At 39.0% G+C, this 21261-nt stretch overlaps 1 protein-coding gene and 1 pseudogene across 1 annotated transcript in view; one reads left to right on the top strand and one right to left on the bottom strand.

Annotated features, from left to right (window-relative positions):
* Window positions 1–21261, top strand: part of RSRC1 (arginine and serine rich coiled-coil 1) — a 511688-nt gene that overhangs the window by 53895 nt on the left and 436532 nt on the right. The window lies entirely within an intron of this gene.
* LOC119538766 lies at window positions 11717–13618 on the bottom strand (annotated as a pseudogene).

Here is a 21261-nt window from a genome sequence, read left to right as displayed (position 1 = left end):
TGCCTACCAGAGTGACCTCTCAATTCCGTTTGAAATCTCTCAGCCACTGAAACTTCATGTTGTTTCATTTTGCATTCCCCTTTTGGTCAAGAAAGTTTTCTCAATCCCACAATGCCAGGTCCAGATTCATCCCTGGGAGTCATAAGGATATTCACTTTTGTAACCACCTTAAGTTTAGTTATGAAGTTCAAGAAATTTAACATTGATATAAAGCTTGTAGTCTATATTCTAATTTTTTTCAAATATCCCAATAATGTCCCTTTGAGCTTTTTTTCCTCCCTTGCTGGATTCCATTCAGGGTGATGTATGACATTTAATTGTCATTGTGTCTTTACTTGTTCTTTCTTCTTTTTTCTTTTCTTATTTTTGAATTGTGGTGACATATATGCAAACTAATTTTTTCCATGTCATCCACTCCCAAGCATATCGTGGGATTCCTCACATTCACAGTATTGTGGTAGCCTTGCTACCTTCCATTACTAAAACTTTCCCATCTCCACAAACGGAAACCCAAGTTCCATTATGCATTAACTCCCCATTCCCCCAGATTCTCTGCCCCTGGCAACCTATAATTTAATTATTGTTTCTGCATGCAAATATCTGTTTGAGTTCCTGCTTTCATTTCTTCTGGGTGTATACCTAGTATAGGAATTGCTGGGACATATGGTAATTCTGTACTTACCTTCCTGAGGAACTGCCAGACTGCCTTCCACAATGGCTGCACCATTTTACATTCCCATCAGCAATGAATGAGTGTTCCTGTTTCTCCACATATTCTCCAACACTTGTAGTTTTCTGTTTTTTTTTTTAATAGTTTTTCTAAAGGGTGTGTAATATCTCATTGTGGTTTTGATTTGTATTTCCCTAATAACTAGTGATGTTGACCGTCTTTTCGTGTGCTTTTTAAAAGCCTTTTGAATATCCTCTTTGGAGAAATGTCTATTCAAGTCTTTTGCCCATTTTTAAATTGGGTTGTTTGTTTTTTTTTTGTTGACTTGCAGGATTTCTTTATATATTCTGGATATTAAACTGTTTTCAGATATGTGGTTTCCAAATATTTTCTTCCCATTGAGTGGTTGTCTTTTCACTTCTGTCACAAAGTTATTTGATGCACAAAAGTTTTTAATTTTGAGGAACTCCCATTTATCTATTTTAGTATAAAAGCTAGATCTACCCAATTCTTGGAAGAAAACATAGGGAAGCATCTGCACAATCTTTTGTTAGGCAGTGGTTTCTTAGACTTTACAAGGAAAGAAAAAATTTATAAATGGGATCACTGCCTTCTGTTTCCATGTGTTCTGATGAAAAATCAGAACTCAATCTAATTGGGACTCCCTTTGTATAACACCTTGCTTTTCTCTTGCAGTTTTGAGAACTCTCTTCTTGTCCTTTGCATTTGATAGTGTGATCATTATTTGGTGGGGTAAATTTTTCTTCATGTTTATCCAGTTTGGTGTTCTCTGGTCTTCTTGGAGTTGCATATTCATGTCTCCTGCTAGGTTTGGGAAGTTCTCTGTCATTATTTCTTTGAATATTTCTTCTGCCCCTTTTGTTCTTCTCCTTCCTTCCTGGGCTCCCATGATACACATATTGGTGTTCTTGATGGTGTTCCAGAGGTTTGTTAGGTTATTTTTGCTTTTAGTATTTCTTTTTCTTTCTTTTCCTCAGCTTGACTCATATAAGTCTCTTGCCTTCAAGTTCACTGATTCTTTCTTCTGCCAGCTCCAGTGTGCTCTCTTGAAAGCCTCCTGTGGTCTTCAACTCCAGTAGTTCTTTTTGGTTCCTTTTTTTTTTTTTTTTCTTTTACCATTTTTTTTGATTGAAATATATTCACATACCATACAGTCATCCAAAGTGTTTGGTTCCTTTTTTTTTTTTTTTTTCCTAGTTTACATTGATTGTATTTTTCCCCCCAATTCCACCCCATTTTGTAAAAAATAACTTGCCAGGTTGACATTCATTTGTTCTCCCTCATGTAAAAACATATTTGTATATTTTATCACAATTGTTGAGCACTCAGGTTTCACTAAGTTATTCAGTACCAGTCTTTATTTTCCTTCTTTCCTTCTGATGTCGCACATGGCCTTAACCTTCCTCTTTCAACCATACTCACAGTCATCTTTTTTTTTTTTTTTTTTTTGCTCTTAAAAATATTTATTAACCATATAAAACTAAACAACATGAACTGTGATATAACCTATGATACAAATGTATCTGTAAGTTTTTTTTTTTTTTCCCCCATAGGTTGGACTGACTGGTTTTTTTTTTACACTCTTAGTTTAATGAAGTTTGCACAGAGCATGCCATCTTTTCCTGGTAAATCATTCTAATGCATACATATTTTTCCTTACTCCATAGTCCTCTGAACTATTGAAAATTAGGGTCATCTGCCACAAAGGGGAAAAAAAAAGTTCAGTCATGTCCAGATGAATGCTTCTTAAAGTTTTCAAAAGATAAATGTTGGGATCAGAATAATTTCAATTTTTATAAAAATTTACTTTGTTGAGCTTCTGAGAAATTCTAACACTATTGTAGGTTTACAGAAGAAATTTCTAGATCACTGCAATGTCATTATAGTTTCAATGACACTTTTTTTTTTTTATCATCATTTTATTGAGATATATTCACATACCACGCAGTCATACAAAACAAACTGTACTTTCGATTGTTTACAGTACCATTACATAGTTGTACATTCATCACCTAAATCAATCCCTGACACCTTCATTAGCACACACACAAAAATAACAAGAATAATAATTAGAGTGAAAAAGAGCAATTGAAGTAAAAAAGAACACTGGGTCCCTTTGTCTGTTTGTTTGCTTCCCCTACTTTTCTACACATCCATCCATAAACTAGACAAAGTGGAGTTTGGTCCTTATGGCATTCCCAATCCCACTGTCACCCCTCATAAGCTACATTTTTATACAACTGTCTTCGAGATTCATGGGTTCTGGGTTGTAGTTTAATAGTTTCAGGTATCCACCACCAGCTACCCCAATTCTTTAGAACCTAAAAAAGGTTGTCTAAAGTGTGCGTAAGAGTGCCCACCAGAGTGATCTCTCGGCTCGTTTTGGAATCTCTCTGCCACTGAAGCTTATTTCATTTCCTTTCACATCCCCCCTTTGGTCAAGAAGATGTTCTCCATCCCACGATGCCGGGTCCACATTCCTCCCCGGGAGTCATATTCCACGTTGCCAGGGAGATTCACTTCCCTGGGTGTCTGATCCCACGTAGGGGGGAGGGCAGTGATTTCACCTTTCAAGTTGGCTTAGCCAGAGAGAGAGGGCCACATCTGAGCAACAAAGAGGCATTCAGGAGGAGACTCTTAGGCACAAATACAGGGAGGCCTAGCCTCTCCTTTGCAGCAACCGTCTTCCCAAGGGTAAAACTTATGGTAGAGGGCTCAACCCATCAAACCACCAGTCCCCTATGTCTGTGGTCATGTTAGCAACCATGGAGGTGGGGTAGGCGAATACCCCTGCATTCTCCACAGGCTCCTCAAGGGGGCACTACATCTTTTTTTTTTTTTTTTTCCTTGTTTGTCTTTTTTCTTTTTTTTTTTTTTTTAACTTTCCCTTCTTTTTTAAATCAACTGTATGAAAAAAAAAGTTAAAAAGAAAACAAACATACAATAAAAGAACATTTCAAAGAGACCATAACAAGGGAGTAAGAAAAAGACAACTAACCTAAGATAACTGCTTAACTTCCAACATGTTCCTACTTTACCCCAAGAAAGTTACATAATATAGCAACATTTCAGTGAACTTGTTCCTACTACATCCATCAGAAATTAACAGACCATAGTCATTTCTGGGCATCCCCAGAACGTTAAATAGCTTATCTGTTCTTCTTGGATTATTGTTCCCCCTTCCTTAATTGCTCTCTACTGCTAGTTCCCCTACATTCTACATTATAAACCATTTGTTTTACATTTTTCAAAGTTCACATTAGTGGTAGCATATAATATTTCTCTTTTTGTGCCTGGCTTATTTCGCTCAGCATTATGTCTTCAAGGTTCATCCATGTTGTCATATGTTTCACCAGATCGTTCCTTCTTACTGCCGCGTAGTATTCCATCGTGTGTATATACCACATTTTATTTATCCACTCATCTGTTGAAGGACATTTGGGTTGTTTCCATCTCTTGGCAATTGTGAATAATGCTGCTATGAACATTGGCGTGCAGATATCTGTACGTGTCACTGCTTTCCGATCTTCCGGGTATATACCGAGAAGTGCAGTCGCTGGATCGAATGGTAGCTCTATATCTAGTTTTCTAAGGAACTGCCAGACTGACTTCCAGAGTGGCTGAACCATTATACAGTCCCACCAACAATGAATAAGAGTTCCAATTTCTCCACATCCCCTCCAGCATTTGTAGTTTCCTGTTTGTTTAATGGCAGCCATTCTAACCGGTGTTAGATGGTATCTCATTGTGGTCTTAATTTGCATCTCTCTAATAGCTAGTGAAGCTGAACATTTTTTCATGTGTTTCTTGGCCATTTGTATTTCCTCTTCAGAGAACTGTCTTTTCATATCTTTTGCCCATTTTATAATTGGGCTGTCTGTACTATTGCATTGAGTTGTAGGATTTCTTTGTATATGCAAGATATCAGTCTTTTGTCAGATACATGGTTTCCAAAAATTTTTTCCCATTGAGTTGGCTGCCTCTTTACCTTTTTGAGAAATTCCTTTGAGGTGCAGAAACTTCTAAGCTTGAGGACTTCCCATTTATCTATTTTCTCTTTTGTTGCTTGTGCTTTGGGTGTAAAGTCTAGGAAGTGGCCTCCTAATACAAGGTCTTGAAGATGTTTTCCTACATTATCTTCTAGGAGTTTTATGGTACTTTCTTTTATATTGAGATCTTTGGTCCATTTTGAGTTAATTTTTGTGTAGGGGGTGAGGTAGGGGTCCTCTTTCATTCTTTTGGATATGGATATCCAACTCTCCCAGCCCCATTTGTTGAAAAGACCATTATGGCTCAGTTCGGTGACTTTGGGGGCCTTATCAAAGATCAGTCGGCCATAGATCTGAGGGTCTATCTCTGAATTCTCAATTCGATTCCATTGATCTATATGTCTATCTTTGTGCCAGTACCATGCTGTTTTGGCAACTGTGGCTTTATAATAAGCTTCAAATTCAGGGAGTGTAAGTCCTCCCACTTCGTTTTTCTTTTTTAGAGTGTCTATAGCAATTCGAGGCATCTTCCCTTTCCAAATAAATTTGATAACTAGCTTTTCCAAGTCTGCAAAGTAGGTTGTTGGAATTTTGATTGGGATTGCATTGAATCTGTAGACGAGTTTGGGTAGAATTGACATCTTAATGACATTTAGCCTTCCTATCCATGAACATGGAATATTTTTCCATCTTTTAAGGTCCCCTTCTATTTCTTTTAGTAGAGTTATGTAGTTTTCTTTGTATAGGTCTTTTACATCTTTGGTTAAGTTTATTCCTAGGTACTTGATTTTTTTAGTTGCAAATTTTTTTTGATCCATTCTGCGAATCTATATCTTTTAATTGGGGAGTTTAATCCATTTACATTCAACGTTAAAACCGTGAAGGCATTTCTTGAATCGGCCATCTTATCCTTTGGATTATGTTTGCCATATTTTTCCCTCTCTCTATTAATATCCTTTATTGTACCCATACCGAATCTCTTTAGTACTGAACCTTTCTCCAAGTCTCTCTGTCCTGTCTTTGTTTCTCTGTCTGTAGGGCTCCCTTTAGTATCTCCAGTAGGGCAGGTCTCTTGTTAGCAAATTCTCTCAGCATTTGTTTGTCTGTGAAAAATTTAAGCTCTCCCTCAAATTTGAAGGAGAGCTTTGCTGGATAAAGTATTCTTGGCTGGAAATTCCTCTCACTCAGAATTTTAAATATATCATGCCACTGCCTTCTCGCCTCCATGGTGGCTGCTGAGTAGTCTCTACTTAGTCTTATGCTGTTTCCTTTGTATGTGGTGAATTGCTTTTCTCTTGCTGCTTTCAGAACTTGCTCCTTCTCTTCTATGTTTGACAGTGTGATCAGTATATGTCTCGGAGTGGGTTTTTTTTGGATTTATTCTATTTGGAGTTCGCTGAGCATTTATGATTTGTGTATTTATGTTGTTTAGAAGATTTGGGAAGTTTTCCCCAACAATTTCTTTGAATACTCTTCCTAGACCTTTACCCTTTTCTTCCCCTTCTGGGACACCAATGAGTCTTATATTCGGACGTTTCATATTATCTATCATATCCCTGAGGTCCATTTCGAGTTTTTCAATTTTTTTCCCCATTCTTTCTTTTATGCCTTCATTTTCCATTCTGTCATCTTCCAGGTCACTGATTCGTTGTTCAACTTCCTCTAGTCTTGTACTATGAGTGTCCAGAATCTTTTTAATTTGGTCAACAGTTTCTTTAATTTCCATAAGATCATCCATTTTTTTATTTAGTCTTGCAATGTCTTCTTTATGCTCTTCTAGGGTCTTCTTGATTTCCTTCATATCCCGTACTATGGTCTCATTGTTCATCTTTAGTTCTTTGAGTAGCTGCTCTAGGTGCTGTGTCTCTTCTGGTCTTTTGATTTGGGTGCTTGGGCTTGGGTTATCCATATCGTCTGGTTTTTTCATATGCTTTATAATTTTCTGTTGTTTTTGGCCTCGTGGCATTTGCTGAACTTGATAGGGTTCTTTTAGGGTTTGTAGACCAGTTGAAGTCCTTATCTCTAATTTATCAGATCTACAGCTTCGTGGAGTACACTTTCTCTAACTAACCAGCAGGTGGCGTCCACGAGCCACCTGTTCTCCACAAGCCAGATCTCCCCTGCTTAGCCTTTTTGGTGAGTGGGGGAGTGAGTCTTGTGGGGCCCAATTGGTGTACCAAGCTTGCGTGTGTAGTTGGTGTTGCCTGCCCTGTATGTGGGGCGTGTTTCTGGGCAGTCGGGGAGGGGGGGTGCCCCTAACAATCAAATCTCCCTGATGATCCTAGAGTTTTAAAGCTGCTGCAATAGTCTAATCCTTCAGTTCAGTCCTGCCACAGTTTGTCTCTGCCACTGTCCCACAAGTCTTTGGTATTGGCGTATGGCTCCTGAGACTTGCAAGGGGGCCCCTCTTCCAGGCTGTGCACCCCGGGTCCTCTGTTGAGGGATGACTGTGCTATATCACAGGTGAGTGCCGTCCCCCCAGGGCAGTTCTGGGCTGCTGGGCTGTGTTGGGAGGCTCCCAGTCTGCTCAAATGATGGCTGAATGGGGCTCTGTTAATTCACACTGCTCCCCCTTCCCAGCTCTGGGACATTCAGCTGAGGTTGGAGGGAAGGCTAATGTCCACGCCCAGTTTTGTGGTGTGTGCCTGTTATTTGAAGCCCTTCCGTCACACTGGGTTGTCTGGGGCAGCTCTGGGCTATGGGGCTGGCGATGGGCAGGAGTGTTTCCTGTCCACCAGGATGGTGGCTGTGAGCGGACACCCCCCTTTTCTTGGGAAGTTGTGTTGTTTAGTGAATTTTCTCAGCCACTGGATTATTGCCTTTTGTCTCAGAGCTCTCTTAGTTCTGCTCTTGACTTGACGTGCCCAAATTTCAATTCTTTGAAGCTTTCTGTATTGAGCTTCTTAGAGTAATTGTTTTAGAAAAAGCAAAAAGGATTTAAAAAAAAAAAAAAAAAAAAAAAAAAACGGCCCTGCTCAGAGATCTAATGGGTTATTGAAATGCTAATAGACAAAGCAACCAGGGCCATTAAGGAAAGGTGCACAGGGCAGAGAGATCAGCTTTGCTGCGGGATTTGCATATGCGCCTCAAGGCCTGATCTCCGCCCTTCCCCTTTCTATGTTCACCAGAACTCCAAAAATCCTCTGCTTTTATTTTGGAGTTTTTCGTGTTGTTTTTTTTCTATGCCTGTCTCCTCTCTGCTGGGCTGGCTGCTCTCAGAGTCTCTGGTGTCTGGTCTCAGTCTATCTATGGTTGGAGTTTGAATCAGTAGAATGAGTTTCCGATAAGAGCAGCCACTGCAATTCTCCCTTCTCCTTCCCGGAGCTGACAGCCCCTCCTCCCCCGGGACTGAGCCTGGCAGGGAGGGGCACGGGTCCCCTGGCCGCAAAAACTTACAGATTTCGCTGATCTCAGCAGTTCCACGTTTTCATGAGTGTTGTATGAAGTATGCCCAAAGACAGATTGCTCTGTGGTGTCCAGTCCACGCAGTTCCTGGCTTTTTACCTACTTTCCTGGAGGAGTAACTAAAACATACAGCTCACCAGTCTGCCATCTTGCCCCGCCTCCTCACAGTCATCTTTATTCAGTGTACTTAAATTGTTGTGCTACCATCACCCAAAATTGTGTTCCACACCTCTCACTCTTGTCTTTTCCTATCTGTCTGTAGTGTTCCCTTTAGTATTTCCTGTAGATCAGGTATCTTGTTCACAAACTCTCTTATTGTCTGTTTTTCAGAGAATATTTTAAACTCTTCCTCATATTTGAAGGACAGTTGTGCCAGATACAGGATTCTTGGTTGGCAGTTTTTCTCTTTTAGCATCTTAAATATATCACTCCACTTTCTTCTTGCTTCCATGGTTTCTATTGAGAAATCTGCACATAGTCTTATCAAGCTTCCTTTGTATGTGATGGGTCACTTTTCTCTTGCTGCTTTCAGGATTCTCTCTTTGTCTTTGATGTTTGATAATCTGATTATTAAGTGTCTTGACATAGGTCTATTCAGATCTATTCTGTTTGGGGTACACTGTACTTCTTGTATCTATAATTTTATGTCTTTCATAAGAGATGGAAATTTTCATTGATTATTTCCTCTATTATTGCTTCTGCCCCTTTACCGTTCTCTTCTCCTTCTGTGACACCCATGACATGTACATTCATGCTCTTCATGTCATTCAATTCCCTGAGACGTTGCTCATATTTTTCCATTCTTTTCTCTGTCTATTTTTTGTGTAGGTAGGATTTCAGGCTTCTTGTTCTCCAGTTCCTGAGTGTTTTATTCTGCCTCTTGAGATGTGCTGTTGTTTGTCTCCATTGCATTTTTCATCTCTTGTGTTGTGTCTTTCATTTCCATAGATTCTGCCAGTCTTTTTTTTCAAACTTTCAGTATCTACCTTATGTTCACCCAGTGTTTTCTTTATAGCCTTCATCTCTTGTGCCATATTTTCCCTGAACTCATTGATTTGGTTTTTATTTGATTTAGCATATTTCTTTGAAAATCTTTAATTGATTGTTTCAGTAGAGTGAAACTGTCTCTATTGTATCTTAATTGAGGTGTAAGTTTGTTCATTTGACTGCCATATTGTGTGAATTGTGGTTTTCTGTTGTCTAGGCATCTGGTTTCCTTGATTGCCCCAATCAGATTTTCCCATACCAGAAAGGGCTCAGGTCTCAGAATGGGGAACTATTCAGTATCAGATTTCCCCGAGGGTGTGTCTTAGAAGATTGACAGACTTTCCTGTGAGGCCCCTAGCCACTGTACTTTTCCTAACCTGCTCAGCAGGTTGCGCCTATCAGCCTGTCACTCCCCACTGGTAAAAAGAGGTGTTGTCCCTTTAATTTTCAGGTTAAGTTGTTTCTGGATTGATTGTTTTCCCCCAGGCTCTGGGGTCTGAATTCTGAAGGGAGGGCTGGCCCTAGAGCTGGGCCCCACCTCCTTCCTCCTAGGAAGATACACCCAATAGGGAGTTATCTTCTTCATTTAATAGCTCCTTTTTCTCTCTAACTCTGTTAACTTCACCCCTTTCTGGATCAGAGCGTGGTGAACCAAAAATGGCTGAGGCTGTCTTCACTGAGCCACTCAGATTGATAGAGAGAAAAAGGGAGAGAAAGCCTCCTTTCAGAGCCAGTCCACAGCCTCCCAGCTTAGCCCATCGGCCAGAAATACCAACTGGTCTCCTGAGTTCCCTTTCCCACGGCACAGGTGCCTTCTGACTCTCTAAGGTCAGTCTCTAAAAGTCTCCATATTTTTTTTCTTTTTTTAATTAATTTTTTTTCTCCTTGTCAGCCCTACCTCGTCTCCACTGGCAGTGACCTCAGGGTACTTTGCTGCTTGTTAGTGGTTTGTCTATGCTTGTAGCTTGTATTCAGCAGTCCACATTTGTTAATTGAAACCCCGGTTGGAGCTGGGCTGAGTTATATTAGCTGGCTTCAGGAATGCTGCTTTCTCCTATAATGAGGTCTTGTAGCTCAGCCTGCTGTGGGGGGTGAGGGTGGCTCCTGACGTGGTTCTGCAGTTTTTGCTTACAGATACTATGCTGCGATCTCAGCCATTCTGTCCAATCTGGGTTGGTGTACGATGTGTAGACAATCATGGTTGTCCCCCAGCATTTGTTCCAGATTATTTGCTAGTTGTTCCTGGTTGTTTATCATTTGCTCCAGGGGACTAACTAAACTCCACACCTCTCTATGCCACCATCCTGCCCCTTGGTTCCTTTTTAAACTCTCTATCCCTTTACAAAGACCCTCATATTGCTCATTCATTGTTTTCTTGATATCTTTTAGTTCTTTCTTTGTCTTTTCTTCACTTCCTTGAGCATTTTTAAAATCATTTTTTGAAGGCTTTGTTCAGTATGTCCACAGTTTCGTCTTCTTCATTAGTTTTTCTGTATTTTTATCCTCTTCCTTTGGATGAGCCATCGTTTCCTGTTTCTTTGTTTGTCCTGTACTCTTTTGATGAACACTGTCTATTTTAATACTTTAAATTGTTAGTTCTGGGATTTATTCACTGAGATATTTGTTTCTTGGTTTTGTAACCAGCTGGTGATATGACAGAGATTATCTTGACCTTCAGCCCTCCTATCAGGAAGGGCTGCCCAAGTTTAATGCAGTATGCTGTTTTTCCTGTCTTCCTGGGTGTCTCTGTCCTGAGATTTTGCTAGTTAGTTGTTTTGGTAGTTTTCCTGTTTACAGGAGTTTGGTTATCTTCTCTGTTTCCCTGGAGACAGACCTTCCTCTCCCAGGTTCTTGAAGCCAGCAGGACTTTGTCCCAGACTATCCACCTCTATAGTTTTTTGTTTTTTTTTTTCCTAAACTGATGCAAAATATTTATTCTAAGTTAGTTGTTTTATACAGTAGCTTCCCCTTAATAACAGACTTGTGATAACCACATCTTTTAAATCTGTAATGTTATCAAAATAATCTTAATCTTTGAAATCTCACAAAAATTTATATTTTACAGTCCACCCTGAATATCACAGCTGCAAGAATAAGATAACATGTCCTATATCCAAATATTTTACAGCTGTACCCAGAAAGGAAAAAAAAGAAAACCGCATATGCTTGGTTAAGGGCTAAAGTTACCCAAGTAGCCAAAAATAAAATAAAATACCCAAATTATTAGCATTAATTTAATCTAATTATTACTTCAGTAGTCACTTTGTCATTGACAATGATTGCTTGAGCACAGGGGTGAGTGCCCCAAGGGCTGTTGGTAGAAGCTCTTGTTGCAGACCACTGTCTCCTTCTCTCTACTGCCAGCTCCCACCTGTGTCTCACCCAATATCTTCTGTCTGTGTGTAAATATATATTATAAGAATCTTTTCCACCACACAAACTTCTCTCTATTAATCAGGTAACAGGGAATAAAAACAACAAAGGCTAAAAAAGTCAGTCGCTCTCTGTGATATGATTATTTCCTTTGTGCATGAAGTATTCAACAGCAACATAAGAAAAGGTAAAGAATTGATTTCTTTTGTGTACTCCCTTAACACAGAGGCTGAATTTACTTGGTCATATTTACCTGTGAGCATTTATATGCCTACTTCCAGGCATCACCATCTGATGTTTCACTGCTACTGGTTTCCATGTCTGAATCCTCAAACTCTACTTTACAAGTACTTCTCCAAGGGGAGAATAGGCGGGAATCATGGCTCTGTAAGAACCCAATCTTCACAAAGCCATTTCTTCTCAGCTGCTGTGTCTTCATGTGGAACTCTTTGAGCTCATCCTCTGGGAGGGGAAGGCAATTCTCATCATTTTCAAGATATTTCTGCCATCCCATTGCTTTCAATAACCTGTGCTCTACTTCCAGAGAGTGTGAAAGGACTTCCCCTTCCTCCACAAAAGGAAGAGCTAGGCCATTCTGATACAGTCTTCTCCATTTTCCTTTGGTTAAGGCATGCTATTCTCATGTCCTCTAGCTTGTCACAGTCTCTGTTCTCTGAGAAGTCTCCATTCCCATCATCCTTCAAAGTCTTTAGGAACTCACTCTTTGTGTCGGTAGTTCGATGGGTCAACTTGGTAAGAGGAAGGTGATCTCAATTGGAGGGATGGTCCTGGAGTGAGTCTCTTTGGGAGAGCTTAGAACCATGCCACCAACCAGTACTACTGGTTTGGTAACAGAGATTGGACTGGTAAAAGCAGACACCCAGAGTGATGGTTAGGTTCATTTGTCAACTTGGCTGTTGATGGTGCCCAGGTGTCTGGTCAAGCAAGCACTAGCCTAACCATTACTGCAAGGACATTTGTGGCTAGTTAATAAACTAGAAGACTGGTTTATTAAATCATCAGTCAATTGGCTGCAGCTTTGACTGATTACATCAATGAAGGGAATGTCTTCACAATGAGAGGATTCAGTCAGCTGGATTTAGTCCAATCGGTTGAAGACTTTTAAGCGAGATGTTTAGAGGACCTTCACTTCTTTGGCTAGCCAGTGAAGTGTTTCCTGAGGGGTTCATTGAATACCCTCATTGGAGTTGCCAGTTGGCTGCCTGAGGACTTCATTGAACACCTTCATTGGAGTTGCCAGTTTGCTGCTTGCCCTATGGAATTTGGACTCGTGCATCCCCACAGTTGCATGAGACACTTGTATAAAATCTTATATTTAGATAACTCTTGTTGATTCTGTTTCCCTAGAGAACCCTAATTGATACACCTGGTTAGAGGAAAGGGACCCTGATTTGTGTTTCATTTTGTTATCTTTCCATGCACCGGGCTTTGAAACTGGTGGTGCAGGCTTAGGAACGGGTTCTTATAGACACTTGGGACCATGGTTGATGACTTGTTCCCATTTCCATGGTGAGATCCTGGTGAGGTGAATGCAGCAGAGAAGGCAGCAGCAGGATCCTCTTTGGAAACTTTTTAAATGACCAGCATCTTGGAGGGTTGCTTGGCACTAGGTGAGTTTTCCCACTCTACAGAAGGCGTCCCAGTAGGTATGCATGGCTGGTTCTGTTTGCCAGCTTCTGGATTCAAAGAAGGAAAATCTTCTTCAAACTGCAACTTTTCCACCTTGTCTTCTTTCTTTTCTTCCCTAATCTCTGTAGATGGCTTTTCCTGAAAGGTAGAGCCTTTCTGGAAGTGGAAGCTGCCATTCTAGTGGTGATGGTTCCCTGTGCAACCCCTGCTATGCCATCATGACCCTGGGAAGAACCATGCCAACCAGTTTCCCTATGACTCCAGTATACGCTCCCTTACAGACACCAGAGTCCACAGAATCGTGATGGAATAGGGAGAGCTGGTGCCAGGAATCTCCTGTAGTTCGTAGAGGTCCATTGTTAAAAAAGCCATCAGAGGAATTATGTCAGTGATGGCTCACTACAAATCTACCTTCTCCTCGGGGTAGGTGCTCTTCGTGTATTTCACAGGTGACTGTAAGTAACTTAACTGACTGGGGTGTTGAGAAATTTAGCCAAGCAGGAACAGAGTCATGCTGCATCATTTAGGTCCAGTATCTCTTTTCAGCAAGGTGAGGCATCCAGTGTCATGGCCAGGATCCCAGAGCATAACCTCTGGTCCTGTTTCCCGAACTCCTTGAGTCTGCCAGCTGGGTCTGCCATGTGGTTCTCTTGTTAAAAGATACTTAAGTAGCCTCCAGCAGCATGACTTGTGATGAAGTACAAAGAAGCTAGGCTCTGTGTGGATCACTCTCTCAGTTCCCTCAGTTGCTCATCTTAAACTATCTAGTTCCTGACAGTTTTCCAAAAGGGGGAAGGGGGAAGGAGGAATGGGAAGGGGACCATAAAAAAGTATTTGTTATATTTTAAAAGGGCGGGAAAGGGAAAGAGCTATGTCTATGTTCACCTCATTCAACTTTCTTGAGTGATAGCACTGTGATGTTGCTTAAGTGGATAATACATGGACATTTGCACAGCAAGTGCAAACACTGTTCATAACAAGTTCATAGCTAGAAAGACAGGTGGGCTCATGTGTGGACAAGTGATGTCATCAAGGTGATTGACCAAAAATACAATTTTAAAGCACTAGAAAAGATCTTCTGAGCAAAACAGCCACATGACACAGTCTTCAAAATATGAATCTCATTATTACACAGCTGTTAAAAATAGTGTCTAGATACGTATTTATATATCTTATCCTTAAAAGTCTAAGGACATAAGAAATCTTACTAAAAAAAGAAAAATCAGACACAAACTTGATATACTTTCTCCTCCATGGGATAGCAGCTTTCAAGGCAATTTCTTGGTAAAAACTTCCAAATATATCTTCTATTTCTTTGGTCTTCACTATTTACAAATTCAGAGCAAAATTAAAACAAATAGAAAGACAGCTCAAAAGTGAGGTTTTCTTCTCTTCAGTTTTCTGTATTCTCTTTTTCTGCCCCTTCCTGAAGAATGAATTGAGCTACAAGAATGTGATATGTAGAAACTTCTACTGCCTCTGTAGAGAAGTGTCTTATTATTTTGGATCCATTTCCATCATTATTCAAATCATTTAAAAGTCCACAGTTATTTTTTCCGGCAGCAACAGGCCTACAGCTAGGGTTGAGACGCAGCATCTGAAGATGCAGCTCCAGCTCCTAGATCCCTCAGAGGTGTCTAGTCCACAATCATAACAAAGCTCTTCCCAAAATGGCTGCCCGGCCCACATGTCCCAGGATGGGCCTATAGTTTTGTACACTCCTTTCATTGTCTCAAGCTACTTTTGCCTGGAGGGCAAATTCTGGGAGGAGGGCACAGCAAAGATGTCTTTCCTAAGTCAGTCTTTGTCAGCCATAATGTGGTCAGGGACCTACAGAAGGGACTCAGACTGGCTTCAAAGTGTCCTGGGGAGGGGATCAGGAAGATTGCCAAGAGCTTCTCCTATGACTCCCTATAGTTTAGCTTTCCTGGCCTGCCCAGCAAATGCAGCCCTTCAATTAACTGTCTCCTGCAGCCCTGAGGAAGTACAGCTTCTTTAAATTTCCACCACCATCACCTTTCTCTGGGGCATGTCAAAACAGTGGCTACCCTCAGAGCTGGGACCCCAGCAATCCAAATTTGCTCATCAAAAGCCATGATCACTTATTGGCCATGCCCACACCTTGTGTGCCAGTTGGAATGTATGATGTCCCCCAAAACGCCATTATCTTTGATGTAATCTTGTGTGGGCAGACATATCAGTGTTGATTAGATTGTAATTCTTTGAGTGTTTCTGTGGAGATGCGCCCCACCCAACTGTGGGTGATGACTCTGATTGGATAATTTCCATGGAGGTGTTACCCCACCCATTCAGGGTGGTTCTAATTGAATCACTGGAGACGTAAATGAGCTGACAAACAGAAGGAACTCTGCACCTGAGAGTGACACTTTGAAGACGAGCTACAGCCAAGAGGGGCACGTTGAAGTATGCACAGAAGCTGAGAGAGGAAAAATGCCCCAAGAGCAACTGAAAGTGACTTTTGGAGAGAAGCTGAAGCCTAGAGAGGAACGTCCTAGGAGAAAGCCATTTTGAAACCAGAACTTGGAGCAGATGCCAGCCAGGTGCCTTCCCAGCTAACAGAGGTTTTCCGGACGCCATTGGCCATTCTCCGGTGACGGTACCCTTTGTTGATGGACACTTTATGGCCTTAAGATTGTAAATGTGTAACCAAATAAACCCCCTTTTATAAAAGCCAATCCATTTCTGGTGTTTTGCATTCTGGCAGCATTAGCAAACTAGAACACCTTGTCTTGGGCAAGAGCTTTTTTAGTGTCCTTTTCTTTCACCAGTGAGTAAGCCACGGTCTGGATCCCATGGTGGCCTGCTGTAAGAATGGGTGATTGGTTCCTGGAGCCACTGCTTGACGAGAGCAATTTACTAGTCTTTTCTGTAATTTTCTGCCTCTTCCTCTTGTGCTTCTTTGGATGCTGTACTGTGTTCTTCTGGCCTCCAGAGTTTCAAGATAGTTGTTTTCAACAGTTACTGCCTTTTAAATAGTTGTTTTGGTGGAAGGACTGAGTCCTGGAGCTCCCTACTCCATCTTCCCACAATCCTTTCTCTGGATTTGTTTTTCTTTTACTTTGTTCAGAGTTTGTGCAGTCCTTCTTCAGTCTCTGTTATATTCCAGAGTTCCAAGCTAGGGGATTTGTCCTTTTATTAATTGATTCTAATGGGAGGCTTTTCCAGGGGATGCCTTATATTGCCATATTGATGACATCACCCCTATTGTTTTTCAGTGGACTTTTTTTTGATTTGGCACTCTCCCTGTTGCTGCAGTCCTTTGACTGTTTCTGGAGTTTAAGAAAGATTTTTTGGCCATTTCTTATTGATCAAAGCTTCTGTAGGGGACTGGATTCCTGAAGCATCTCAGTCCACCATCTTGACTGGGCCTGGGCCAGATATTTTGCTTTATACAATTTGAAAGTTTTTTTTTTTAATGCATTATTTTTATATAGTGAAATGCTCGAATCCTATGTGTACATTTGCTGAGTTTTCACAAATGTATATACCAGTTAAGATACAGAACATTACCATTGCCTCAAAAGTTCCTTTATAACCTTTCCCAATTAATCTCTGTCTCTAATGCCCTCAGAGGTGTACAGTATTTTGATATTCTTCCTCCACAAATTAGTTTTCATATGAAAAAATCATGCAATGTATACTCTTTTAATTTTCTTTTTGTCAACATGATGCTTTTAAAATTCACTTATGTTGTTTATATAAGTGGTTCATTCCTTTTTATTGTTGAATAGTATTCTATTGTATTTATAAACCACATTTTTCTAGAATTTTATACAGATTAGAATTATTTAGTAGTAGTCTTTTACACGTTGCTTCTTTCATTTAGCATAAGGCTTCTGAAATTGATCCATATTGTTCTGATTGTCTGTAGTGTTCTGAGTGCCCCTTATCTGTTCTATTATTGCTGAGTGTTCCAGTTTGCTAAAACTGTTGTTATACAAAATACTAGAAATGGATTGGCTTTTATAAAGGGGATTTATTAGGTTACAAATAACCTAAGTTCTAAGGCCATGAAGTGTTCAAACTAAGGCATCAACAAGAGGGAATCTTTACTGAAGGAAGATCAGTGGTGTCTGGAACACCTCTGCTGTCAGCTTGGAATGCAGGTGGTGGGGGTCTGCTGTCCTTTGTTCCTGGGTTGCATTTCAAAAGGGCTTTTTCCAAAATGTCTCTGGGCTTCTGTCTCTCATAGCTTCTGTCTCTTGGCTCCTGGGCATCCTTGCTTGTTCTTCCAGGGCATTTCTCTCTAAGCATCTGGGGTCCTCTCTTAGCTTCTCTGGGGCAAACTATGGGCTTCATCTCTTAGCTTAGCATCTTCAAATGTCTTTCTGTCTGCGTCTCCAAGCATCTTCAAGCATCAGCCTCTATGTCAGCTTTTGAGCTTTCTTAAGTACTGCATTGAGTTAATCAAGACCCACCCAGAATGGGCAGGGTCCATACCTCCATGGAAATAATTTAATCAGAGGTCTCACTCACAGTTCGGTGAGTCACATCTCCATGGAAACACTCAATCAAAAATTTTCACACCAGTCAAAAGCCAAATAAGTCTGCCCCCACAAGATTGCATTAAAAAACATGGCTTTTGTGGGGGACGTAATAGATTCAAATCAGCACACTGAGTATTGAATATACCACCACTTTTTAAATCTGTTTTCCTACTGATGGACTCCTAGACTGTTTGTGGATTTTGACTGTTAATGAATAAAGTTGCTTAAATATTCTTTTAAAGGTCTTTTTGTGAATACTTGTATTCATTCCTCTAAAGTAAGTGCCTGGTAATGGAACTCCCGAATCATAGGGTAAATGTTTGTTTAGTTTTATAAGAAACAGCCAGACAATTTGTAAACTTTTCCAAAGTGCCTGTATCATTTTATATTCCTGCCAACAATATGTGAGTGTTCCATTAATCCACAAAATCACTGACCATTGGTGTAGACAGGCTTTTTAATTTTAGCCACACTGGTGGATGTGTAGTGCTATCTCATTATGGTTTTAGTTTGCATTTATAGTTTTAGTTTTTATGTTTAAATCTATGATGCGTTTCAGATTAATTTTTGTGATGTGAAATAGAGGTTGAAGTTCAGTTTTTTTTTTTCCTATTGGAGGTCTAGCATTATTTTTTAAAAAGAGTTAAATTTTCCAATGAGTAGATCTGAGATCTCTGTCAAATCCAATGTACTGTATGAATGTGGTTCTATTTCTGGACTGTAATTGGTTCCATTAATTACATATATTTTAACACCAGTCCCATCCAAGTTTTTACATATATTTTAAAACTTTCTTTGTTAGAGCTGTTGTAGGTTTACAGAAAAATTGTGTGGAAAATACATGGTTTCCATATACGACCCCTCCTCATACACAGAGTTTCCCTATTATTATTATTTTGCATTAATGGTCCCCCACCATTTTGATTATTAGAGTTTTATAATATGGCTTAAAGTCGAGTATTGTTGTTTCTATATCCATATAATTTTACAATCAGGTTCCCAATTTTTTCAAGAAAGCCTGCTTGGATTTTGATTGGGAGAGCATTGAATCAATGGAATAGGAGAATTGGCATCAGAATAACAGTGAGTCTTCTAATCCATGAATATGGTAGATTTCACCGTTTATTTGAGTTTTCTTTATTTTCTGACAACCGTGTTTTGTAGTTTTTCAGTGTAGCTGTCTTGTACATCTTTTGTTAAATTTATTTCTAAGTTTTATTACACTATTGAAAATGTAATTATTTTTAAGTTTCATTTTCTAGTTTGTTGCAAATACATATTAATATTAATTTTGTGTATTGTATGTTGTATACTTTTATAAAATATATTTTGCACATTTTGTATTTTTGTATATTTATTTTGTATCCTGTAACCATGCTACTCTTATTAATTCTAATATATGTTTGGAACATACCTTAGGATTTTCTACCCAAACAGTCATATATCTTAAATATTAAGACAATTTTACTTCTCTGTCTTTTTTTTTTAATGGTTAATATAGTACTTTATTTTTCCCCAAAAAGATACTATTAAATCAACAGCACACCCCTTATGGTTCATGCCGACTGAGCCCAGGAATACCAGGGCCGCAGTAGAAATAACACTGCTAATGAGCAATCATAGCGCCCACTGCTTTTACTGAGTACTCACTGTGAGCCAGGAATTGAATTCAGCAGCTCCCATGTGTTATCTTTTTTCTTTTTTTGAACTTTATCTGTTTTATTTGGCTTTCCTGACTCACTGCAATGTCTAGGACTTACAGTTCAATGTTGAGGAAAAGTGTTAACAGTGGGCATCCTTACCTTTTTCCCTATCTTAGAAGGAAAGCCTTCAGTTTTTCACCATATAATATGATATACCCTGTAGATTTTTCATGGTTGCCCTATATCAGATTGAGGAAGAGTCCTTCTATATTCCTCGTTTGCTGAGAATTTTTTTAGTACCAGTGGGTTTTGGTTTTCCTCAAATGCTTTTTCTTTATATATGAGATGACTGTGGTTTATCTTCTGAGAGATTTTCATCTTTTTTCCCCTTCCTTATCTGTTGATTTGGTTGTAGTCATTGTATTGAAGACTCCACAATCAGCTTGATTTTCTTTTTATTACCTAAGATGGAGCTTAAATGATGGGATATATTTTACTACATCCTAAAGAGTCATTGTGTGCAGCTTGTGTTGAGGGATTTAAAGTGACAGATTCAGTCATGAATTACGTGTTTCCAGACAGATACTTCATGCTATTTTGGAATCTCTGGGCTCTTTGGCATGATACTTTTCTTTAATAGAGATGTATTTTGCTTTTAATTCAAGATATCAAATTAAAGACTTTTTGAGAATGTGACATGAGGTAATCATTAACTTAAGTGATTTCTTAAAATTGTGCTCCCTCTTATTACATATGAAAGAACATAATGCATATTCTCAGTAGGAACTTACAATAATTATATACTTTCAAATTTAATTTATAGATGTTAGAGTTTTCTAGATTAATTGTTAACCTTTAGAGAAAAATCACCAGTAGTTATCTAATTTATATGGCAGTTCCTATATGTAGACTATCTTGCTCTATAGTGTAAAAACAAGGAATGCCATTTGAAAGCAGTCATTTCTTTAATGAATAGTTTTGTTTCATTTCCTATTTTACTCCTTTATGCTGCAACATGCCTATTTTATGTACATAGATATTGACATATTCTTCTATTCCCAAACTTGGAGATGTAACATAAAGTTGAAGGAATTAATTCCAAAACATTTTTGAGTGCTTCATAAACATAACATAATGTTTATATTATCCTATCTCTGTGATTTCTTTTCCCTTCAATGTGATGTAGGTTTTTTAGGATATTTTTGGTTCTACCCACAAGAAGCATTTAGTCTAAGTGAGACCATAGCAAAAGCATACGTCCCCGTCCCTCTTACACAGAGGAAACAAACACTGAATAAGACAGTTGAAATCTTTTAATTGTATTCTGTAGGCTTCAAGTGTGAAGGGTGTAAGGAAAGGGAGCGATCATTTTGTATTTGATAGAACTAGGGAAATTTTTAGTAAGGATGTGGTAATGCAATTAGAAAAGTAACAAACATTTATTATTTGGAAAGAGTGTAATATAATTTCTGAAAATGTAGTGATCTAACAATGAATGTGAAAGTATTTTGTGAACCATAAAGGCCAGTACAAATGTTAGCATTTTTATACAAAAACAGTTTTTAGTATTATTGCTCTAAATTACATATTTAAACACACTCTGTGAATTTGCTTCTACTTTGTCATATTTTAATACTTTAACATATTTTTAAAAAAAGATTTAGTTCTCATTTCTCCATGCTTTGCTTAATCTACAAAGGAACAAAAGACAGCACTTCTGATGTTCTCCTTTTTTTTCTGGTGTCCTTTTCTTGAGTATTAAGGAGAAATATTGTACTACATTTTAGCAGTACAGTGTTTTTCTTTTCATTTCTTAAATTTGAGCAATACTGAATTTATTTTTAATTTTAAAATTAAATTGGGTTCTTTAAAACTGTAGGATTCATATAAAATGATGAAATGATGAAACCAATGATCTTTGTTATCTAACAAAATCTAAGGAATGATATCTGGGAATCACAATTGACTTTATACTGGATGATATATCCTTTTCTTGTTTTTGTTATGTTTTCCTT

This window comes from Choloepus didactylus, chromosome 1 (assembly GCF_015220235.1).
Source record: "Choloepus didactylus isolate mChoDid1 chromosome 1, mChoDid1.pri, whole genome shotgun sequence".
Taxonomy (NCBI): domain Eukaryota; kingdom Metazoa; phylum Chordata; class Mammalia; order Pilosa; family Megalonychidae; genus Choloepus; species Choloepus didactylus.
Note: the sequence above shows the minus strand (reverse complement) of the source record. Positions and strands in the feature narration are given on the sequence as shown.